This window comes from Vicia villosa, unplaced genomic scaffold (assembly GCF_029867415.1).
Source record: "Vicia villosa cultivar HV-30 ecotype Madison, WI unplaced genomic scaffold, Vvil1.0 ctg.003299F_1_1, whole genome shotgun sequence".
NCBI lineage: Eukaryota > Viridiplantae > Streptophyta > Magnoliopsida > Fabales > Fabaceae > Vicia > Vicia villosa.
In genome coordinates this window covers 205,879-229,919 of record NW_026706170.1, presented here as the reverse complement: position 1 = coordinate 229,919, position 24,041 = coordinate 205,879, and the positions used below count along the sequence as shown (strand labels likewise).

General features: G+C 32.9%; 2 long non-coding RNA genes across 2 annotated transcripts; both read left to right on the top strand.

Annotated features, from left to right (window-relative positions):
• The first annotated feature begins 2,268 nt into the window (after positions 1–2,268).
• Positions 2,269–4,775, top strand: LOC131640768 (uncharacterized). The gene is made up of 3 exons (XR_009295328.1): positions 2,269–2,571; positions 2,671–2,831; positions 4,327–4,775. It is a non-coding gene; the product is annotated as an uncharacterized LOC131640768 (long non-coding RNA).
• A 2,472-nt stretch (positions 4,776–7,247) lies between these two features.
• Positions 7,248–10,545, top strand: LOC131640765 (uncharacterized). Its single transcript, XR_009295325.1, has 3 exons — positions 7,248–8,530; positions 8,630–8,790; positions 10,286–10,545. It is a non-coding gene; the product is annotated as an uncharacterized LOC131640765 (long non-coding RNA).
• The last annotated feature ends 13,496 nt before the right edge of the window (positions 10,546–24,041 follow it).

The following is a 24,041-nucleotide window of genomic DNA, read 5'->3' as shown; positions in this document are numbered from 1 at the left end:
TAATTATGAAATGAAAAATAATTGTATTATAATAATAGGATAACCATTGCAATCAAGTCATTTTGATGCCCTAGATAAACCAGGACAACAGCCCTTGCATTAAAAATGGCTCATGCGGATACAAAATCAGCAACTCTCACAACATATGAGTCCTACGTTAAATATATACAGGGTAAAAATAAATGTAAACAAAATGAACAAATTGTGCTAAATTATCTAATTAAAATAATAATAAAACAACTTACCCTTGAGGAATGGAGAAATGTAACATCTTAGGGTTATAACTATATGAATTCAAATTTGTGTAAAAAAAACTATATGAATTCAAATAACCAAATATCATTAATACATGGTGATTTTCAAAAATATAACAAATTAGATGATAAGTTCTAAAGATCACAACCTGTAAGATAAATTGCATTGAAAGCATCTTTTTCTAAATAAGAAGAACGTACTAACTCTTGTCAATATTAAAAGAAAAACACTCGGTGTAATTATAATGAAAAAAAATTCTTAAACAGAATAAAAATAATTTGTAATGATATTTATTACCAAGTTTACACATATAAAATTTTCAAATGTTTTATTGAGTGTCAAGGCATGAGTGTACAACTCTTTGGTGTAATCTTCCATATTCGGAAATTTAGGTACATTCCCAGCATCACACTAGAATAAACAGCTTTGTCATACACTTTTAAATTTATACAGAGTAATAGGAAGTACAAAGTAATAAAATAAAATACCTCATCAATGATATTTGATTTAGATTCCAAGTAAAACGTTCTTAATCCTTTCTCTTTTTAACGATTACAAGAGAAGTCTTTAATGTTGATTAGTTAGCCTTTATAATGGGAGCATTCTCCGAACGAAATCTAAATTCGTAGATCTTAAAAAAATAAAATAAAAATGTAAGCACAAGTTACTGCCTATATTTAAAGTTCTAATTTAATTAGAAATATTTATAATTTACTTTTACAAATTTTTGTTCATATGTAAGAGGAGGCGTCCTCTTTGTTACTGACTTTATTTTGCAAACTCCATTTTTATCACTGATCTCTTCAATTTCCCTAGCTGGCTTCAATTTCAATTTATGTATAATAGAAATGGAAGACTCAGCTTGTCCACTATTTCCAAGCACATGCACCAAAAACATAGGTCTTTGTTTGAGTAACAAATAAACTTGAATCATTATATATAAAAAAATAAAAAAATAAACTGACAAAAATATTTACATGAGTGTAGTGTAAGTTGCTGAATTTCAGTATACTGGAAACATTCCTTAAGCAAGGGATCCATTGCAATCCTTGAGTTATTTTGATGAATGGAAATCCTGAGTCTTAAAATACAACTAACTTAATCTTTAACATAAATTACAAAAACTATATGATATGCACAAATAGATTCCAAAAAATGATGAAAAAAAGTCAGTCGAGCATTACTTTAACATAAAATATACGGAAAAAAAAAATGAAAAATGTGTTAGTAGTTAATAAGAAATAGATTATACAAGTCAGATTTAGGGTAACTTTTACTTATAATATAAGTAAACAAAAATATTTTATTAAAAAAATGTGTTAACGAGAAGAATTCACCCAACTGTCTCTATTGTTAAAACAAAGAAAGAGTGAGAAAAGAGTAGGAAAATGGGGCGATGTATGGATGTAAATAGAATTGCGTGTATGCAAGTAAAAGAATCTATATAGCAGCATATTTTCTATGTGAGTCTATGAAACCGAACGACGAATTAATCATGGGTGCGCAACGTTCACATCTCCTTCGAAAACTTCCCTATCTGGAAAAAAAATTAATTATCCTAACACAACGAATAACAAAAATAATATTATATAGCATTGCATAGTAAAGAAATTTAGACAGATATGAACTTGAAAAAGCCTGAGCCATTACTAATTAATGCTTTAGGTTTGCACCATTCTCAGTTATAGAACAAAAATAATTTTTTAAACAATTTCCTTTGTTCAAAGGCTGAAACATGCAAGGCTGCCAGGTCAGAAACAATGTCATCTAGCGTGTAAGTTAACTTGTAAATCGATGTACCCTCGATGAGAATGTTTTGTAATGGTGTGACATTGCCACTTTCATTCCCAGAATGAAAGCCTTAAAAACTACAATATCCCAATATAATATAAGACGAAGCCCTTCACGACTTTAGATATGAATAAAACAGAATAATAATTATCATATATAAATCAGAACACCATTGAAATAAGATATAATTTGCAATAATTATGAAATGAAAAATTGTAATATCCCATATTATGATCAAGCATGATTATGAAATACTAAGAAAATATTATGGACTAATTTGCATTAAGAAAGATTAGTTGGAGTAGAAGGAAATTGGTTAGGAACTAACCAAGTGGCTATTGTGTAAATATGGCTTAGTTTGAGGGCATAATGGACCTTGAGTAATGTTGCATGTTATAAGGCCTTGTTTGGGTGCATGCTATTCATTTTTGTTTCACAATTCAGAATTTGGAGCAAGAGAGAAAGGAGGAAGTTATGTTCATCAATTCCATTTTCGCACCCTAAGAACAGCCTCCACTAAAACAGGTATATCTCTCAACTCGTAACTCCGATTGTAACGATTCTGGTCCCATTGGATAGCTAACGAATTTCTCTTTGATTTGCACCTATGGTTCGCGTTCATAGCTTCTATTTCGAAGGAGAAAACTGACCTTGAAGTTGTGTCAGTGATGCTGAAAGTGGGTACAAGTGTGATTACGGATTTGATGAAGATGGAGTGAAACTTTGGCTATGGTGGGAGTCCAATGGCAGCAAACATCATCTTTCTAAACCTCCATTTTAGCAAGGTGAGTCCTTAGTTAGATACTTTGGGGTTTAATATGCAAGGGCTTATGTTTGGGGAAAGAGGGTTGTGAGAAATTATCATAAATCCATGACATTAACATGCTAATTGTGATAATTGTTAGATGTTTATGTTATTTACTGGTTGGCTATATCTTTGTCATTGTTGCATGTTAGAAATCTGTTGGAATTATATGTGTGATGCTTAGAATCAATTAGAAGTATTTGGGACTGGTTTAGAAGCTTTAAAATGCAGAATTTTGAGTTCTGCAGGTGAAGTAACCGGTTACTTGGATGAGGTAACCGGTTACCTGGGAGCGAAAAGTGAAAAAATGGATTCTGGGCTGAAGTAACCGGTTACTTGAAATGAAGTAACCCGTTACTCTGCATGCTGAGCAGAATTTTCAGAATTTCGAAAATTCATATCTCCCGTTTCGTACGCCCGATTGACGCGTACTATATACCGTTAGAAAGCTAATTAAATGTACTATCTAGGAAAATTGGCTTCGGTGTTTAAATAATATTTTTTCGATATATCTGACATACCTTAAGTTGAAAGTGCGACACTGAAACTATGTAAATTGTGTGTAGTTGGACTAAATTAGCTCATTGTTTCTAATTGCTATATTTTGCTGAAATGAGAATGCTATATTATGATGAAATATGAACATTCTATTGATGCCCGTTGTTTTGGTTAAACAATCGGAGTTGTCTGTTTGTGTGCTGTTAACGTTTGCTTACGTGTGTGTGCTGAATCGAAGTAGACCCGGTACTAAGTTACGATTCGGACCACGGGTCCTTGAGTTGTCTGTGGGACTGCCCTGATCTTGGATCCCAGAGGCACATACCTGAACTACCGTTGCAGTGTGCTTGTGAGGGCCTGGAGGCGTCTTACTCACTTGCTGTATACACACTTGCGTGCTCGGTATGATGGCGTTATGCGGCTAAGTAAGCCTACGCATGACAGGTAAACCATCTCTAATGATGCCATGTAGGCTACATCATTAGGTTCCTATCCGGATGGGCTCATGCGTCGAGACGGCGTGTTACACTTGCTGTTAACACCACTTGCGTACAGATGGTTAATGGGACGATGTCGCCTCTTAGGCAAGGTCATCTCGCAGCCATGTAGGCTTGTGCGAACCCATTTAATCATTCTTGCAGGGTGCTTGTGTAAGTCTCTTGACAAATAGGCATGGGTGAACCCACCGAGAGTGTGTTAGTAACTTAGTCTAGTGGTATTAACGTACTTCTGGATTCCCCGTATATGGATGCGGGTTTTGCATACTTGGTTGCTTATATAATTGTATATCTGCATTAATCGTCCAATGGTGGATGATTCCTTGTTTCTCCGTACTTGTACCGGACGTGAGGATAAACCCCGGATCAATGGTGGATTCGGTTTTGATGCATGTACCTTGTAGAACCGAGTGGACCCATAGGATAGGAGGACTCACTGAGATTTAGTAATCTCACCCCAATCAACTTATATTTTTTCAGGTGCAGTTAGTAGCGTTTGGTCAGTAACAGGTTTGGACTGATGACTTGGAAGTGGTGTTGGCTCGAAGACCTCATTGGTTTTGACATTCCGCTGTGCAAGATCCATTGAAGACTTATGTATTATGCTTCTTAGTAGAATATCATGTTGTATTTTATATGGATCTTTCTACAACTATAGCTTTTGTATGTACTCAATATCAATTTTAACGTTTCATGCATAATATACTAGTCAGTTATGTATGGGGTGTTACAGTTGGTATCAGAGCAGGTCGATTCTCGGCCGAGCCATGAGACATCACTAGCAATTCCTTTTCCTCCTCTCAAGTGTGCGTTGCTAGCCTGATTTTACTGATATCTCATTCAGTTGTTGAACTTGATCAACTCATCGACTGAGTGTGAGACAGTAGGATTACGGCAGAGCCGCCACGAGGACTCGTAAGCCTGTAAGGTTGTGAACCTAAATTGTTGGAGTGGGATGAGTAACGAATTGTTGGACGTTCTAAGTGGATGATATTGGAGTCGTCAAGCTTAAGGAGAGCGTTCGACACAAAGTAGTAATACCCAAACTGTCAAGGTGTGGATGGAGACAGCTTGAACCCCCAGGATTTTGATTGGACGAAGTGAAGATTTCTCTAAGTCTTGGTAATAGCAAGGGAAATCCAAATAGGAATGAGTAGGAGCCTTGTAAGTGGGATTCTCCGAAGGTGTTGAGCTGAGAATTAGTAAGATTCAGTACTGATGATGCTGCTGGTGTTGAGTGCGACTGATGAGCTGATAGGACAGAATAACCCTTGGAAATGCGAATAGAGGAGTCAGACCTTTCTGTTTGCGCTAGTACAGACAGTAATTGGATGGATGAAGTAATAGATCCTGATCCAACTTGAAGCACCCTAATCGAGAGTAGTTACCTAGTAGATGTTGGTGGAATGTATGAGTGTGGTAACTTAAAATTGGCGAAGCTTGAATACCTTGTCGGTGGAAGAGGGCATGCACTTCCGTTCTTGTCATTTTTATTTAAGTTCTAGAACTACGCTAGATGGAATATGAAATGATGTAGAAGCGTGAAATGCAGTGACCTAAGCTCTTGTTAGTTGTTGTTCGTCTGACCCCGAGTGAAGCCATAGAACTACGCTTGGCGTTGGGCATTCAGGCAAACAAGAACTAACACCCATCTGGAACGTCAGCAGGATGATCGCAGTTGCGTCGGTTGTTAGGAACCAAGGTACTCCTATCTGAATTGAATTATACATGGAATCTCATGCATGCGTGGGACGAGTGGGTATGCGCACTGCATGGTGATCCGAAGTTGAACTTCATATCTTCGTGCTTAGCGTTTTGGCTTTCTGAGTAAGTAAACCTTGATGTGTAGTACTCTCAGGTTTTAGCATCCTGAGGAGTGTGATTCTAAGGACTTGAGGAACGACGAACCTATTGGAGGCCTGTTCAGACACTTGTCGGTTGCAACTATAGGATACGCGTGGGGATCATTATACGCCACTGAGGTAGGTTACCTGAGTACATGGCCTCGGAGTTGGACCACCATGTTGGTACTACACGACGGGTATAATGCCACAGTATCGCTATCGTGCACAAGATGCGTGAGTCATCCTTTTTCCGACATGTGTGGGACAAAGGTGATCTGAAGCTCAAGGTAGAATTTTGATTTGGCACTCGTGAGACACAGATCCAGACTCTCATAAGGTATGTGGGATAAGAATCCATACGTCACACCCAATAGTAGAGGAATAACTAGACAGCCGATGGTGAAATGGATCAAGATCCAATACTATACTTATGGAGACCCTGAGTGATCGTGATTGCGTGAGTTAGTATCAGATTGTACCTTGGAGACGTTCTCGTTTCATGAAGTGTTAGGTTGGCAATTTTGCATGAGTGTCTAGAGTGAGACTCATGTGCGGTCATGATATCCTGGTCAGCATAGTGAGTGGCTATCATGTACCATTGGCGACCGGTGATGGAATATGTGAATTGTGTCTTGGACTAGTTCGATGTGTGATGTGTCTGGTAAGGTATTGCTAGATACTCTGAGTGGAGAAGTGTTAATCTTGGTAAAGCATGGACATTTTGGTTTGAGAACTGCTAAGGAGTTTATAAGAGAGATGTTCAAAGTGCAGAGTGCAATTTCTTGCATTGTGGCTACACTCAGACCGTTGGAAGCACTGCAATGAAGGATGCAGCCGCTGAGGAAGTCAGTTTAGTGTCTGATTCAGAGGTGGAACGTACGTTAGATGACTGTGTGAATGGAGTGTGGCTATGGGAGGATAGTTATATCAGTAAGTCGCACGAGTTATCAGAGGTAAAACTACGCTAAGAGAATGAAGGTGTGTGGTTGGGTAGAAGTCGTGTAAAACTGCTAGAGTTATCATGAACTGCAGTATGTCGTGAAGGATTCGATATACCGGTTGAGCAACAAAGATTTGTTGGAATGAAAAACATAGCAGATATACACTGTGGAAATCAGTGACAAGGACGAACCTCTAAGTCAGTGAGTGTTTGGGTTTCAATGTCCTGAGGATGAAACGTGTACCTAAGTTGTGGTAGATGAACTATATGGAATGGCAGGGTAAGTAGAAGCTTGATTCTGGAGAGTATGCAACTTTGACGAGTAGTAGTTGATGATGGATGTATATGGAGTTCTGGAACGTGTTGTAATTGGATAACTGTGGATAAGGAATTATTGTGTATTAATGGGAACTAAGTGAATTATGGATATAATATGACTCAGAGGATTTCAAGGTGTGTGACTTGTTGGGATCAGAGTAGCGCAACGGATCAAGGAGGAATCAGATAAGTCTGAGGTAGGAACGAACAGACTTTTGTAGGATTTTATGTTGGGATGATAGTATCTTCCTAAGGGAAATTGTCGGAGCAGCGTTTCGTCCATTCCAGTCTCTCAAGGATCACCATAACTCGAGAGGTGTTGTCAATGGACCAGCTTGGGAATACATTTTTGTGGATGGCATGCGGTCCGATGTTCGTAGGTCATCAGTTTAGCTTGCAAGTCACAAGGGTTGGACTGCGTATCAGACCGTCGAAATGCTGAAGGCTAGAGAGGACATTCAGTTGGCGCAAGTTCGTTGTGGGTATGTCTCGTGTACTACGATTGTGCACGAAGACTTGGACAATGGTTACAGATCAGTGGTTGAATTTCGCGTCTTATCAGTAGAATCCTGTGCGAAGTTGTCGAATGTCAAGGATATAGTTGCAAGACGATTACACCTTCGCGGTTTACGGTGATAGTTGTTATGTCTAAACTTGAGTAAGGGTTTAAGTAAAAAGATTCAGTTGTATGAGTAAAGGTAAATTTGGAACAATCATCCTAAGACTTTAGGAACCAGAGGTTAAGACCGAGGAATTTGAAGATCACCTAATGACATTGTATGGACTCGAATGGAGAATAATTTGAAGTGTTATCGCAGAAGTGACATGGTGGCAGTAATTCTCAAACAGGAAGTAATTCAAGGAGCTGAGTGGATCAGTAATGTTTGTTGAACGAGGGTGAACACATCAGAGAATGAAACGAAGGATATCCGACATGAGTGGATTATTGGAGTTTTTGAAGTTTTGGAGATTCAGTGCAGAGCAGTAAAGGTCAAGGACCCTGGAAGGACCCTTTCCCCAGGTGTATCAAGACGAAGTATCAGATTAGACGTGTTGCTTGAGAGTTAAGGTTTCTAATCATGTGTAGTGGGATGCAACCATTTTGGCAGATTATGTTTCTTCGTGTGGAATGACCCTCAGGCAGAGTAGTGAGATTATCTGAAGAGAAATGTGAGTAACATTCTTTCCCTTGGTTGGATAGATGTGAAGAGTTAGTTTTTCGCGATGAATGAAAGGAATTCGAGGACGAATTCAATTTAAGGGGGGGAGAATGTAATATCCCATATTATGATCAAGCATGATTATGAAATACTAAGAAAATATTATGGACTAATTTGCATTAAGAAAGATTAGTTGGAGTAGAAGGAAATTGGTTAGGAACTAACCAAGTGGCTATTGTGTAAATATGGCTTAGTTTGAGGGCATAATGGACCTTGAGTAATGTTGCATGTTATAAGGCCTTGTTTGGGTGCATGCTATTCATTTTTGTTTCACAATTCAGAATTTGGAGCAAGAGAGAAAGGAGGAAGTTATGTTCATCAATTCCATTTTCGCACCCTAAGAACAGCCTCCACTAAAACAGGTATATGTCTCAACTCGTAACTCCGATTGTAACGATTCTGGTCCCATTGGATAGCTAACGAATTTCTCTTCGATTTGCACCTATGGTTCGCGTTCATAGCTTCTATTTCGAAGGAGAAAACTGACCTTGAAGTTGTGTCAGTGATGCTGAAAGTGGGTACAAGTGTGATTACGGATTTGATGAAGATGGAGTGAAACTTTGGCTATGGTGGGAGTCCAATGGCAGCAAACATCATCTTTCTAAACCTCCATTTTAGCAAGGTGAGTCCTTAGTTAGATACTTTGGGGTTTAATATGCAAGGGCTTATGTTTGGGGAAAGAGGGTTGTGAGAAATTATCATAAATCCATGACATTAACATGCTAATTGTGATAATTGTTAGATGTTTATGTTATTTACTGGTTGGCTATATCTTTGTCATTGTTGCATGTTAGAAATCTGTTGGAATTATATGTGTGATGCTTAGAATCAATTAGAAGTATTTGGGACTGGTTTAGAAGCTTTAAAATGCAGAATTTTGAGTTCTGCAGGTGAAGTAACCGGTTACTTGGATGAGGTAACCGGTTACCTGGGAGCGAAAAGTGAAAAAATGGATTCTGGGCTGAAGTAACCGGTTACTTGAAATGAAGTAACCCGTTACTCTGCATGCTGAGCAGAATTTTCAGAATTTCGAAAATTCATATCTCCCGTTTCGTACGCCCGATTGACGCGTACTATATACCGTTAGAAAGCTAATTAAATGTACTATCTAGGAAAATTGGCTTCGGTGTTTAAATAATATTTTTTCGATATATCTGACATACCTTAAGTTGAAAGTGCGACACTGAAACTATGTAAATTGTGTGTAGTTGGACTAAATTAGCTCATTGTTTCTAATTGCTATATTTTGCTGAAATGAGAATGCTATATTATGATGAAATATGAACATTCTATTGATGCCCGTTGTTTTGGTTAAACAATCGGAGTTGTCTGTTTGTGTGCTGTTAACGTTTGCTTACGTGTGTGTGCTGAATCGAAGTAGACCCGGTACTAAGTTACGATTCGGACCACGGGTCCTTGAGTTGTCTGTGGGACTGCCCTGATCTTCGATCCCAGAGGCACATACCTGAACTACCGTTGCAGTGTGCTTGTGAGGGCCTGGAGGCGTCTTACTCACTTGCTGTATACACACTTGCGTGCTCGGTATGATGGCGTTATGCGGCTAAGTAAGCCTACGCATGACAGGTAAACCATCTCTAATGATGCCATGTAGGCTACATCATTAGGTTCCTATCCGGATGGGCTCATGCGTCGAGACGGCGTGTTACACTTGCTGTTAACACCACTTGCGTACAGATGGTTAATGGGACGATGTCGCCTCTTAGGCAAGGTCATCTCGCAGCCATGTAGGCTTGTGCGAACCCATTTAATCATTCTTGCAGGGTGCTTGTGTAAGTCTCTTGACAAATAGGCATGGGTGAACCCACCGAGGGTGTGTTAGTAACTTAGTCTAGTGGTATTAACGTACTTCTGGATTCCCCGTATATGGATGCGGGTTTTGCATACTTGGTTGCTTATATAATTGTATATCTGCATTAATCGTCCAATGGTGGATGATTCCTTGTTTCTCCGTACTTGTACCGGACGTGAGGATAAACCCCGGATCAATGGTGGATTCGGTTTTGATGCATGTACCTTGTAGAACCGAGTGGACCCATAGGATAGGAGGACTCACTGAGATTTAGTAATCTCACCCCAATCAACTTATATTTTTTCAGGTGCAGTTAGTAGCGTTTGGTCAGTAACAGGTTTGGACTGATGACTTGGAAGTGGTGTTGGCTCGAAGACCTCATTGGTTTTGACATTCCGCTGTGCAAGATCCATTGAAGACTTATGTATTATGCTTCTTAGTAGAATATCATGTTGTATTTTATATGGATCTTTCTACAACTATAGCTTTTGTATGTACTCAATATCAATTTTAACGTTTCATGCATAATATACTAGTCAGTTATGTATGGGGTGTTACAAAAATAATTGTCTTATAATAATAGGATTACCATTGCAATCAAGTCATTTTGATGCCCTAGATAAACCAGGACAGCAGCCCTTGCATTAAAAATGGCTCATGCGGATACAAAATCAGCAACTCTCACAACATATGAGTCCTACGTTAAATATATAAAGGGTAAAAATAAATGTAAATAAAATGAACAAATTGTGTTAAATTATCTAATTAAAATAATAATAAAACAACTTACCCTTAAGGAATGGAGAAATGTAACATCTTAGGGCTATAACTATATGAATTCAAATTTGTGTAAAAAAAACTATATGAATTCAAATAACCAAATATCATTAATACATGGTGATTTTCAAAAATATAACAAATTAGATGATAAGTTCTAAAGATCACAACCTGTAAGATAAATTGCATTGAAAGCATCTTTTTCTAAATAAGAAGAACGTACTAACTCTTGTCAATATTAAAAGAAAAACACTCGGTGTAATTATAATGAAAAAAAATTCTTAAATAGAATAAAAATAATTTGTAATGATATTTATTACCAAGTTTACACATATTAAATTTTCAAATGTTTTATTGAGTGTCAAGGCATGAGTGTACAACTCTTTGGTGTAATCTTCCATATTCGGAAATTTAGGTACATTCCCAGCATCACACTAGAATAAACAGCTATGTCATACACTTTTAAATTTATGCAGAGTAATAGGAAGTACAAAGTAATAAAATAAAATACCTCATCAATGATATTTGATTTAGATTCCAAGTAAAACGTTCTTAATCCTTTCTCTTTTTAACGATTACAAGAGAAGTCTTTAATGCTAATTAGTTAGCCTTTATCATGGGAGCATTCTCCGAACGAAATCTAAATTCGTAGATCTTAAAAAAAATAAAATAAAAATGTAAGCACAAGTTACTGCCTATATTTAAAGTTCTAATTTAATTAGGAATATTCATAATTTACTTTTACAAATTTTTGTTCATATGTAAGAGGAGGCGTCCTCTTTGTTACTAACTTTGTTTTGCAAACTCCATTTTTATCACTGATCTCTTCAATTTCCTTAGCTGGCTTCAATTTCAATTTATGTATAATAGAAATGGAAGACTCAGCTTGTCCACTATTTCCAAGCACATGCACCAGAAACATAGGTCTTTGTTTGAGTAACAAATAAACTTTAATCATTGTATATAAAAAAATAAAAAAATAAACTGACAAAAATATTTACATGAGTGTAGTGTAAGTTGCTGAATTTCAGTATACTGGAAACATTCCTTAAGCAAGGGATCCATTGCAATCCTTGAGTTATTTTGATGAATGGAAATCCTGAGTCTTAAAATACAACTAACTTAATCTTTAACATAAATTACAAAAAGTATATGGTATGCACCAATTGATACCAAAAAATGATTAAAAAAAGTCAGTCGAACATTACTTTAACATAAAATATACGGAAAAAAATGAAAAATGTGTTAGTAGTTAACAGGAAATAGATTATACAAGTCAGATTTAGGGTAAATTTTACTTATAATATAAGTAAACAAAAATATTTTATTAAAAAAATGTGTTAACGAGAAGAATTCACCCAACTGTCTCTATTGTTAAAACAAAGAAAGAGTGAGAAAAGAGTAGGAAAATGGGGCGATGTATGGATGTAAATAGAATTGCGTGTATGCAAGTAAAAGAAACTATATAGCAGCATATTTTCTATGTAAGTCTATAAAACCGAACGACGAATTAATCATGGGTGCGCAACGTTCACATCTCCTTCGAAAACTTCCCTATCTGGAAAAAAAATTAATTATCGTAACACAACGAATAACAAAAATAATATTATATAGCATTGCATAATAAAGAAATTTAGACAGATATGAACTTGAAAAAGCCTGAGCCATTACTAATTAATACTTTAGGTTTGCACCATTCTCAGTTATAGAACAAAAATAATTTTTTAAACAATTTCCTTTGTTCAAAGGCCAAAACATGCAAGGCTGCCAGGTCAGAAACAATGTCATCTAGCGTGTAAGATAACTTGTAAATCGATGTACCCTCAATGAGAATGTTTTGTAATGGTGTGACATTGCCACTTTCATTCCCAAAATGAAAGCCTTAAAAACTACAATATCCCAATATAATATAGGACGAAGCCCTTCACGACTTTAGATATGAATAAAACAGAATAATAATTATCATATGTAAATCAGAACACCATTGAAATAAGATATAATTTGCAATTATTATGAAATGAAAAATAATTGTCTTATAATAATAGGATTACCATTGCAATCAAGTCATTTTGATGCCCTAGATAAACCAGGACAACAGCCCTTGCATTAAAAATGGGTCATGCGATACAAAATCAGCAACTCTCACAACATATGAGTCCTACGTTAAATATATACAGGGTAAAAATAAATGTAAATAAAATGAACAAATTGTGCTAAATTATCTAATTAAAATAATAATAAAACAACTTACCCTTAAGGTATGGAGAAATGTAACATCTCAGGGTTATAACTATATGAATTCAAATTTGTGTAAAAAAAACTATATGAATTCAAATAACCAAATATCATTAATACATGGTGATTTTCAAAAATATAACAAATTAGATGATAAGTTCTAAAGATCACAACCTGTAAGATAAACTGCATTGAAAGCATCTTTTTCTAAATAAGAAGAACGTACTAACTCTTGTCAATATTAAAAGAAAAACACTCGGTGTAATTATAATGAAAAAAAATTCTTAAACGGAATAAAAATAATTTGTAATGATATTTATTACCAAGTTTACACATATAAAATTTTCAAATGTTTTATTGAGTGTCAAGGCATGAGTGTACAACTCTTTGGTGTAATCTTCCATATTCGGAAATTTAGGTACATTCCCAGCATCACACTAGAATAAACAGCTATGTCATACACTTTTAAATTTATACAGAGTAATAGGAAGTACAAAGTAATAAAATAAAATACCTCATCAATGATATTTGATTTAGATTCCAAGTAAAACGTTCTTAATCCTTTCTCTTTTTAACGATTACAAGAGAAGTCTTTAATGCTAATTAGTTAGCCTTTATAATGGGAGCATTCTCCGAACGAAATCTAAATTCGTAGATCTTAAAAAAATAAAATAAAAATGTAAGCACAAGTTACTGCCTATATTTAAAGTTCTAATTTAATTAGGAATATTCATAATTTACTTTTACAAATTTTTGTTCATATGTAAGAGGAGGCGTCCTCTTTGTTACTGACTTTATTTTGCAAACTCCATTTTTATCACTGATCTCTTCAATTTCCTTAGCTGGCTTCAATTTCAATTTATGTATAATAGAAATGGAAGACTCAGCTTGTCCACTATTTCCAAGCACATGCACCAGAAACATAGGTCTTTGTTTGAGTAACAAATAAACTTGAATCATTGTATATAAAAAAATAAAAAAATAAACTGACAAAAATATTTACATGAGTGTAGTGTAAGTTGCTGAATTTCAGTATACTGGAAACATTCCTTAAGCAAGGGATCCATTGCAATCCTTGAGTTATTTTGATGAATGGAAATCCTGAGTCTTAAAATACAACTAACTTAATCTTTAACATAAATTACAAAAAGTATATGATATGCACAAATAGATACCAAAAAATGATGAAAAAAAGTCAGTCGAACATTACTTTAACATAAAATATACGGAAAAAAATGAAAAATGTGTTAGTAGTTAACAGGAAATAGATTATACAAGTCAGATTTAGGGTAACTTTTACTTATAATATAAGTAAACAAAAATATTTTATTAAAAAAATGTGTTAACGAGAAGAATTCACCCAACTGTCTCTATTGTTAAAACAAAGAAAGAGTGAGAAAAGAGTAGGAAAATGGGGCGATGTATGGATGTAAATAGAATTGCGTGTATGCAAGTAAAAGAATCTATATAGCAGCATATTTTCTATGTAAGTCTATAAAACCGAACGACGAATTAATCATGGGTGCGCAACGTTCACATCTCCTTCGAAAACTTCCCTATCTGGAAAAAAAATTAATTATCGTAACACAACGAATAACAAAAATAATATTATATAGCATTGCATAATAAAGAAATTTAGACAGATATGAACTTGAAAAAGCCTGAGCCATTACTAATTAATGCTTTAGGTTTGCACCATTCTCAGTTATAGAACAAAAATAATTTTTTAAACAATTTCCTTTGTTCAAAGGCCAAAACATGCAAGGCTGCCAGGTCAGAAACAATGTCATCTAGCGTGTAAGTTAACTTGTAAATCGATGTACCCTCGATGAGAATGTTTTGTAATGGTGTGACATTGCCACTTTCATTCCCAGAATGAAAGCCTTAAAAACTACAATATCCCCATATAATATAAGACAAAGCCCTTCACGACTTTAGATCTGAATAAAACAGAATAATAATTATCATATGTAAATCAGAACACCATTGCAATAAGATATAATTTGCAATAATTATGAAATGAAAAATAATTGTCTTATAATAATAGGATTACCATTGCAATCAAGTCATTTTGATGCCCTAGATAAACCAGGACAGCAGCCCTTGCATTAAAAATGGGTCATGCGATACAAAATCAGCAACTCTCACAACATATGAGTCCTACGTTAAATATATACAGGGTAAAAATAAATGTAAATAAAATGAACAAATTGTGCTAAATTATCTAATTAAAATAATAATAAAACAACTTACCCTTAAGGAATGGAGAAATGTAACATCTTAGGGTTATAACTATATGAATTCAAATTTGTGTAAAAAAAACTATATGAATTCAAATAACCAAATATCATTAATACATGGTGATTTTCAAAAATATAACAAATTAGATGATAAGTTCTAAAGATCACAACCTGTAAGATAAACTGCATTGAAAGCATCTTTTTCTAAATAAGAAGAACGTACTAACTCTTGTCAATATTAAAAGAAAAACACTCGGTGTAATTATAATGAAAAAAAATTCTTAAACAGAATAAAAATAATTTGTAATGATATTTATTACCAAGTTTACACATATAAAATTTTCAAATGTTTTATTGAGTGTCAAGGCATGAGTGTACAACTCTTTGGTGTAATCTTCCATATTCGGAAATTTAGGTACATTCCCAGCATCACACTAGAATAAACAGCTATGTCATACACTTTTAAATTTATACAGAGTAATAGGAAGTACAAAGTAATAAAATAAAATACCTCATCAATGATATTTGATTTAGATTCCAAGTAAAACGTTCTTAATCCTTTCTCTTTTTAACGATTACAAGAGAAGTCTTTAATGCTAATTAGTTAGCCTTTATAATGGGAGCATTCTCCGAACGAAATCTAAATTCGTAGATCTTAAAAAAATAAAATAAAAATGTAAGCACAAGTTACTGCCTATATTTAAAGTTCTAATTTAATTAGGAATATTCATAATTTACTTTTACAAATTTTTGTTCATATGTAAGAGGAGGCGTCCTCTTTGTTACTGACTTTATTTTGCAAACTCCATTTTTATCACTGATCTCTTCAATTTCCTTAGCTGGCTTCAATTTCAATTTATGTATAATAGAAATGGAAGACTCAGCTTGTCCACTATTTCCAAGCACATGCACCAAAAACATAGGTCTTTGTTTGAGTAACAAATAAACTTGAATCATTGTATATAAAAAAATAAAAAAATAAACTGACAAAAATATTTACATGAGTGTAGTGTAAGTTGCTGAATTTCAGTATACTGGAAACATTCCTTAAGCAAGGGATCCATTGCAATCCTTGAGTTATTTTGATGAATGGAAATCCTGAGTCTTAAAATACAACTAACTTAATCTTTAACATAAATTACAAAAAGTATATGATATGCACAAATAGATACCAAAAAATGATGAAAAAAAGTCAGTCGAACATTACTTTAACATAAAATATACGGAAAAAAATGAAAAATGTGTTAGTAGTTAACAGGAAATAGATTATACAAGTCAGATTTAGGGTAACTTTTACTTATAATATAAGTAAACAAAAATATTTTATTAAAAAAATGTGTTAACGAGAAGAATTCACCCAACTGTCTCTATTGTTAAAACAAAGAAAGAGTGAGAAAAGAGTAGGAAAATGGGGCGATGTATGGATGTAAATAGAATTGCGTGTATGCAAGTAAAAGAATCTATATAGCAGCATATTTTCTATGTAAGTCTATAAAACCGAACGACGAATTAATCATGGGTGCGCAACGTTCACATCTCCTTCGAAAACTTCCCTATCTGGAAAAAAAATTAATTATCGTAACACAACGAATAACAAAAATAATATTATATAGCATTGCATAATAAAGAAATTTAGACAGATATGAACTTGAAAAAGCCTGAGCCATTACTAATTAATGCTTTAGGTTTGCACCATTCTCAGTTATAGAACAAAAATAATTTTTTAAACAATTTCCTTTGTTCAAAGGCCGAAACATGCAAGGCTGCCAGGTCAGAAACAATGTCATCTAGCGTGTAAGTTAACTTGTAAATCGATGTACCCTCGATGAGAATGTTTTGTAATGGTGTGACATTGCCACTTTCATTCCCAGAATGAAAGCCTTAAAAACTACAATATCCCCATATAATATAAGACAAAGCCCTTCACGACTTTAGATCTGAATAAAACAGAATAATAATTATCATATATAAATCAGAACACCATTGCAATAAGATATAATTTGCAATAATTATGAAATGAAAAATAATTGTCTTATAATAATAGGATTACCATTGCAATCAAGTCATTTTGATGCCCTAGATAAACCAGGACAGCAGCCCTTGCATTAAAAATGGCTCATGCGGATACAAAATCAGCAACTCTCACAACATATGAGTCCTACGTTAAATATATACAGGGTAAAAATAAATGTAAATAAAATGAACAAATTGTGCTAAATTATCTAATTAAAATAATAATAAAACAATTACCCTTAAGGAATGGAGAAATGTAACATCTTAGGGTTATAACTATATGAATTCAAATTTGTGTAAAAAAAACTATATGAATTCAAATAACCAAATATCATTAATACATGGTGATTTTCAAAAATATAACAAATTAGATGATAAGTTCTAAAGATCACAACCTGTAAGATAAACTGCATTGAAAGCATCTTTTTCTAAATAAGAAGAACGTACTAACTCTTGTCAATATTAAAAGAAAAACACTCGGTGTAATTATAATGAAAAAAAATTCTTAAACAGAATAAAAATAATTTGTAATGATATTTATTACCAAGTTTACACATATAAAATTTTCAAATGTTTTATTGAGTGTCAAGGCATGAGTGTACAACTCTTTGGTGTAATCTTCCATATTCGGAAATTTAGGTACATTCCCAGCATCACACTAGAATAAACAGCTATGTCATACACTTTTAAATTTATACAGAGTAATAGGAAGTACAAAGTAATAAAATAAAATACCTCATCAATGATATTTGATTTAGATTCCAAGTAAAACGTTCTTAATCCTTTCTCTTTTTAACGATTACAAGAGAAGTCTTTAATGCTAATTAGTTAGCCTTTATAATGGGAGCATTCTCCGAACGAAATCTAAATTCGTAGATCTTAAAAAAATAAAATAAAAATGTAAGCACAAGTTACTGCCTATATTTAAAGTTCTAATTTAATTAGGAATATTCATAATTTACTTTTACAAATTTTTGTTCATATGTAAGAGGAGGCGTCCTCTTTGTTACTGACTTTATTTTGCAAACTCCATTTTTATCACTGATCTCTTCAATTTCCTTAGCTGGCTTCAATTTCAATTTATGTATAATAGAAATGGAAGACTCAGCTTGTCCACTATTTCCAAGCACATGCACCAAAAACATAGGTCTTTGTTTGAGTAACAAATAAACTTGAATCATTGTATATAAAAAAATAAAAAAATAAACTGACAAAAATATTTACATGAGTGTAGTGTAAGTTGCTGAATTTCAGTATACTGGAAACATTCCTTAAGCAAGGGATCCATTGCAATCCTTGAGTTATTTTGATGAATGGAAATCCTGAGTCTTAAAATACAACTAACTTAATCTTTAACATAAATTACAAAAAGTATATGATATGCACAAATAGATACCAAAAAATGATGAAAAAAAGTCAGTCGAACATTACTTTAACATAAAATATACGGAAAAAAATGAAAAATGTGTTAGTAGTTAACAGGAAATAGATTATACAAGTCAGATTTAGGGTAACTTTTACTTATAATATAAGTAAACAAAAATATTTTATTAAAAAAATGTGTTAACGAGAAGAATTCACCCAACTGTCTCTATTGTTAAAACAAAGAAAGAGTGAGAAAAGAGTAGGAAAATGGGGCGATGTATGGATGTAAATAGAATTGCGTGTATGCAAGTAAAAGAATCTATATAGCAGCATATTTTCTATGTAAGTCTATAAAACCGAACGACGAATTAATCATGGGTGCGCAACGTTCACATCTCCTTCGAAAACTTCCCTATCTGGAAAAAAAATTAATTATCGTAACACAACGAATAACAAAAATAATATTATATAGCATTGCATAATAAAGAAATTTAGACAGATATGAACTTGAAAAAGCCTGAGCCATTACTAATTAATGCTTTAGGTTTGCACCATTCTCAGTTATAGAACAAAAATAATTTTTTAAACAATTTCCTTTGTTCAAAGGCCGAAACATGCAAGGCTGCCAGGTCAGAAACAATGTCATCTAGCATGTAAGTTAACTTGTAAATCGATGTACCCTCGATGAGAATGTTTTGTAATGGTGTGACATTGCCACTTTCATTCCCAGAATGAAAGCCTTAAAAACTACAATATCCCCATATAATATAAGACGAAGCCCTTCACGACTTTAGATCTGAATAAAACAGAATAATAATTATCATATATAAATCAGAACACCATTGCAATAAGATATAATTTGCAATAATTATGAAATGAAAAATAATTGTCTTATAATAATAGGATTACCATTGCAATCAAGTCATTTTGATGCCCTAGATAAACCAGGACAGCAGCCCTTGCATTAAAAATGGCTCATGCGGATACAAAATCAGCAACTCTCACAACATATGAGTCCTACGTTAAATATATACAGGGTAAAAATAAATGTAAATAAAATGAACAAATTGTGCTAAATTATCTAATTAAAATAATAATAAAACAACTTACCCTTAAGGAATGGAGAAATGTAACATCTTAGGGTTATAACTATATGAATTCAAATTTGTGTAAAAAAAACTATATGAATTCAAATAACCAAATATCATTAATACATGGTGATTTTCAAAAATATAACAAATTAGATGATAAGTTCTAAAGATCACAACCTGTAAGATAAACTGCATTGAAAGCATCTTTTTCTAAATAAGAAGAACGTACTAACTCTTGTCAATATTAAAAGAAAAACACTCGGTGTAATTATAATGAAAAAAAATTCTTAAACAGAATAAAAATAATTTGTAATGATATTTATTACCAAGTTTACACATATAAAATTTTCAAATGTTTTATTGAGTGTCAAGGCATGAGTGTACAACTCTTTGGTGTAATCTTCCATATTCGGAAATTTAGGTACATTCCCAGCATCACACTAGAATAAACAGCTATGTCATACACTTTTAAATTTATACAGAGTAATAGGAAGTACAAAGTAATAAAATAAAATACCTCATCAATGATATTTGATTTAGATTCCAAGTAAAACGTTCTTAATCCTTTCTCTTTTTAACGATTACAAGAGAAGTCTTTAATGCTAATTAGTTAGCCTTTATAATGGGAGCATTCTCCGAACGAAATCTAAATTCGTAGATCTTAAAAAAATAAAATAAAAATGTAAGCACAAGTTACTGCCTATATTTAAAGTTCTAATTTAATTAGGAATATTCATAATTTACTTTTACAAATTTTTGTTCATATGTAAGAGGAGGCGTCCTCTTTGTTACTGACTTTATTTTGCAAACTCCATTTTTATCACTGATCTCTTCAATTTCCTTAGCTGGCTTCAATTTCAATTTATGTATAATAGAAATGGAAGACTCAGCTTGTCCACTATTTCCAAGCACATGCACCAAAAACATAGGTCTTTGTTTGAGTAACAAATAAACTTGAATCATTGTATATAAAAAAATAAAAAAATAAACTGACAAAAATATTTACATGAGTGTAGTGTAAGTTGCTGAATTTCAGTATACTGGAAACATTCCTTAAGCAAGGGATCCATTGCAATCCTTGAGTTATTTTGATGAATGGAAATCCTGAGTCTTAAAATACAACTAACTTAATCTTTAACATAAATTACAAAAAGTATATGATATGCACAAATAGATACCAAAAAATGATGAAAAAAAGTCAGTCGAACATTACTTTAACATAAAATATACGGAAAAAAAATGAAAAATGTGTTAGTAGTTAACAGGAAATAGATTATACAAGTCAGATTTAGGGTAACTTTTACTTATAATATAAGTAAACAAAAATATTTTATTAAAAAAATGTGTTAACGAGAAGAATTCACCCAACTGTCTCTATTGTTAAAACAAAGAAAGAGTGAGAAAAGAGTAGGAAAATGGGGCGATGTATGGATGTAAATAGAATTGCGTGTATGCAAGTAAAAGAATCTATATAGCAGCATATTTTCTATGTAAGTCTATAAAACCGAACGACGAATTAATCATGGGTGCGCAACGTTCACATCTCCTTCGAAAACTTCCCTATCTGGAAAAAAAATTAATTATCGTAACACAACGAATAACAAAAATAATATTATATAGCATTGCATAATAAAGAAATTTAGACAGATATGAACTTGAAAAAGCCTGAGCCATTACTAATTAATGCTTTAGGTTTGCACCATTCTCAGTTATAGAACAAAAATAATTTTTTAAACAATTTCCTTTGTTCAAAGGCCGAAACATGCAAGGCTGCCAGGTCAGAAACAATGTCATCTAGCATGTAAGTTAACTTGTAAATCGATGTACCCTCGATGAGAATGTTTTGTAATGGTGTGACATTGCCACTTTCATTCCCAGAATGAAAGCCTTAAAAACTACAATATCCCCATATAATATAAGACGAAGCCCTTCACGACTTTAGATCTGAATAAAACAGAATAATAATTATCATATATAAATCAGAACACCATTGCAATAAGATATAATTTGCAATAATTATGAAATGAAAAATAATTGTCTTATAATAATAGGATTACCATTGCAATCAAGTCATTTTGATGCCCTAGATAAACCAGGACAGCAGCCCTTGCATTAAAAATGGCTCATGCGGATACAAAATCAGCAACTCTCACAACATATGAGTCCTACGTTAAATATATACAGGGTAAAAATAAATGTAAATAAAATGAACAAATTGTGCTAAATTATCTAATTAAAATAATAATAAAACAACTTACCCTTAAGGAATGGAGAAATGTAACATCTTAGGGTTATAACTATATGAATTCAAATTTGTGTAAAAAAAACTATATGAATTCAAATAACCAAATATCATTAATACATGGTGATTTTCAAAAATATAACAAATTAGATGATAAGTTCTAAAGATCACAACCTGTAAGATAAATTGCATTGAAAGCATCTTTTTCTAAATAAGAAGAACGTACTAACTCTTGTCAATATTAAAAGAAAAACACTCGGTGTAATTATAATGAAAAAAAATTCTTAAACAGAATAAAAATAATTTGTAATGATATTTATTACCAAGTTTACACATATAAAATTTTCAAATGTTTTATTGAGTGTCAAGGCATGAGTGTACAACTCTTTGGTGTAATCTTCCATATTCGGAAATTTAGGTACATTCCCAGCATCACACTAGAATAAACAGCTATGTCATACACTTTTAAATTTATACAGAGTAATAGGAAGTACAAAGTAATAAAATAAAATACCTCATCAATGATATTTGATTTAGATTCCAAGTAAAACGTTCTTAATCCTTTCTCTTTTTAACGATTACAAGAGAAGTCTTTAATGCTAATTAGTTAGCCTTTATAATGGGAGCATTCTCCGAACGAAATCTAAATTCGTAGATCTTAAAAAAATAAAATAAAAATGTAAGCACAAGTTACTGCCTATATTTAAAGTTCTAATTTAATTAGGAATATTCATAATTTACTTTTACAAATTTTTGTTCATATGTAAGAGGAGGCGTCCTCTTTGTTACTGACTTTATTTTGCAAACTCCATTTTTATCACTGATCTCTTCAATTTCCTTAGCTGGCTTCAATTTCAATTTATGTATAATAGAAATGGAAGACTCAGCTTGTCCACTATTTCCAAGCACATGCACCAAAAACATAGGTCTTTGTTTGAGTAACAAATAAACTTGAATCATTGTATATAAAAAAATAAAAAAATAAACTGACAAAAATATTTACATGAGTGTAGTGTAAGTTGCTGAATTTCAGTATACTGGAAACATTCCTTAAGCAAGGGATCCATTGCAATCCTTGAGTTATCTTTGATGAATGGAAATCCTGAGTTTTAAAATACAACTAACTTAATCTTTAACATAAATTACAAAAAGTATATGATATGCACAAATAGATACCAAAAAATGATGAAAAAAAGTCAGTCGAACATTACTTTAACATAAAATATACGGAAAAAAAATGAAAAATGTGTTAGTAGTTAACAGGAAATAGATTATACAAGTCAGATTTAGGGTAACTTTTACTTATAATATAAGTAAACAAAAATATTTTATTAAAAAAATGTGTTAACGAGAAGAATTCACCCAACTGTCTCTATTGTTAAAACAAAGAAAGAGTGAGAAAAGAGTAGGAAAATGGGGCGATGTATGGATGTAAATAGAATTGCGTGTATGCAAGTAAAAGAATCTATATAGCAGCATATTTTCTATGTAAGTCTATAAAACCGAACGACGAATTAATCATGGGTGCGCAACGTTCACATCTCCTTCGAAAACTTCCCTATCTGGAAAAAAAATTAATTATCGTAACACAACGAATAACAAAAATAATATTATATAGCATTGCATAATAAAGAAATTTAGACAGATATGAACTTGAAAAAGCCTGAGCCATTACTAATTAATGCTTTAGGTTTGCACCATTCTCAGTTATAGAACAAAAATAATTTTTTAAACAATTTCCTTAGTTCAAAGGCCGAAACATGCAAGGCTGCCAGGTCAGAAACAATGTCATCTAGCATGTAAGTTAACTTGTAAATCGATGTACCCTCGATGAGAATGTTTTGTAATGGTGTGACATTGCCACTTTCATTCCCAGAATCAAAGCCTTAAAAACTACAATATCCCCATATAATATAAGACGAAGCCCTTCACGACTTTAGATCTGAATAAAACAGAATAATAATTATCATATATTAATCAGAACACCATTGCAATAAGATATAATTTGCAATAATTATAAAATGAAAAATAATTGTCTTATAATAATAGGATTACCATTGCAATCAAGTCATTTTGATGCCCTAGATAAACCAGGACAGC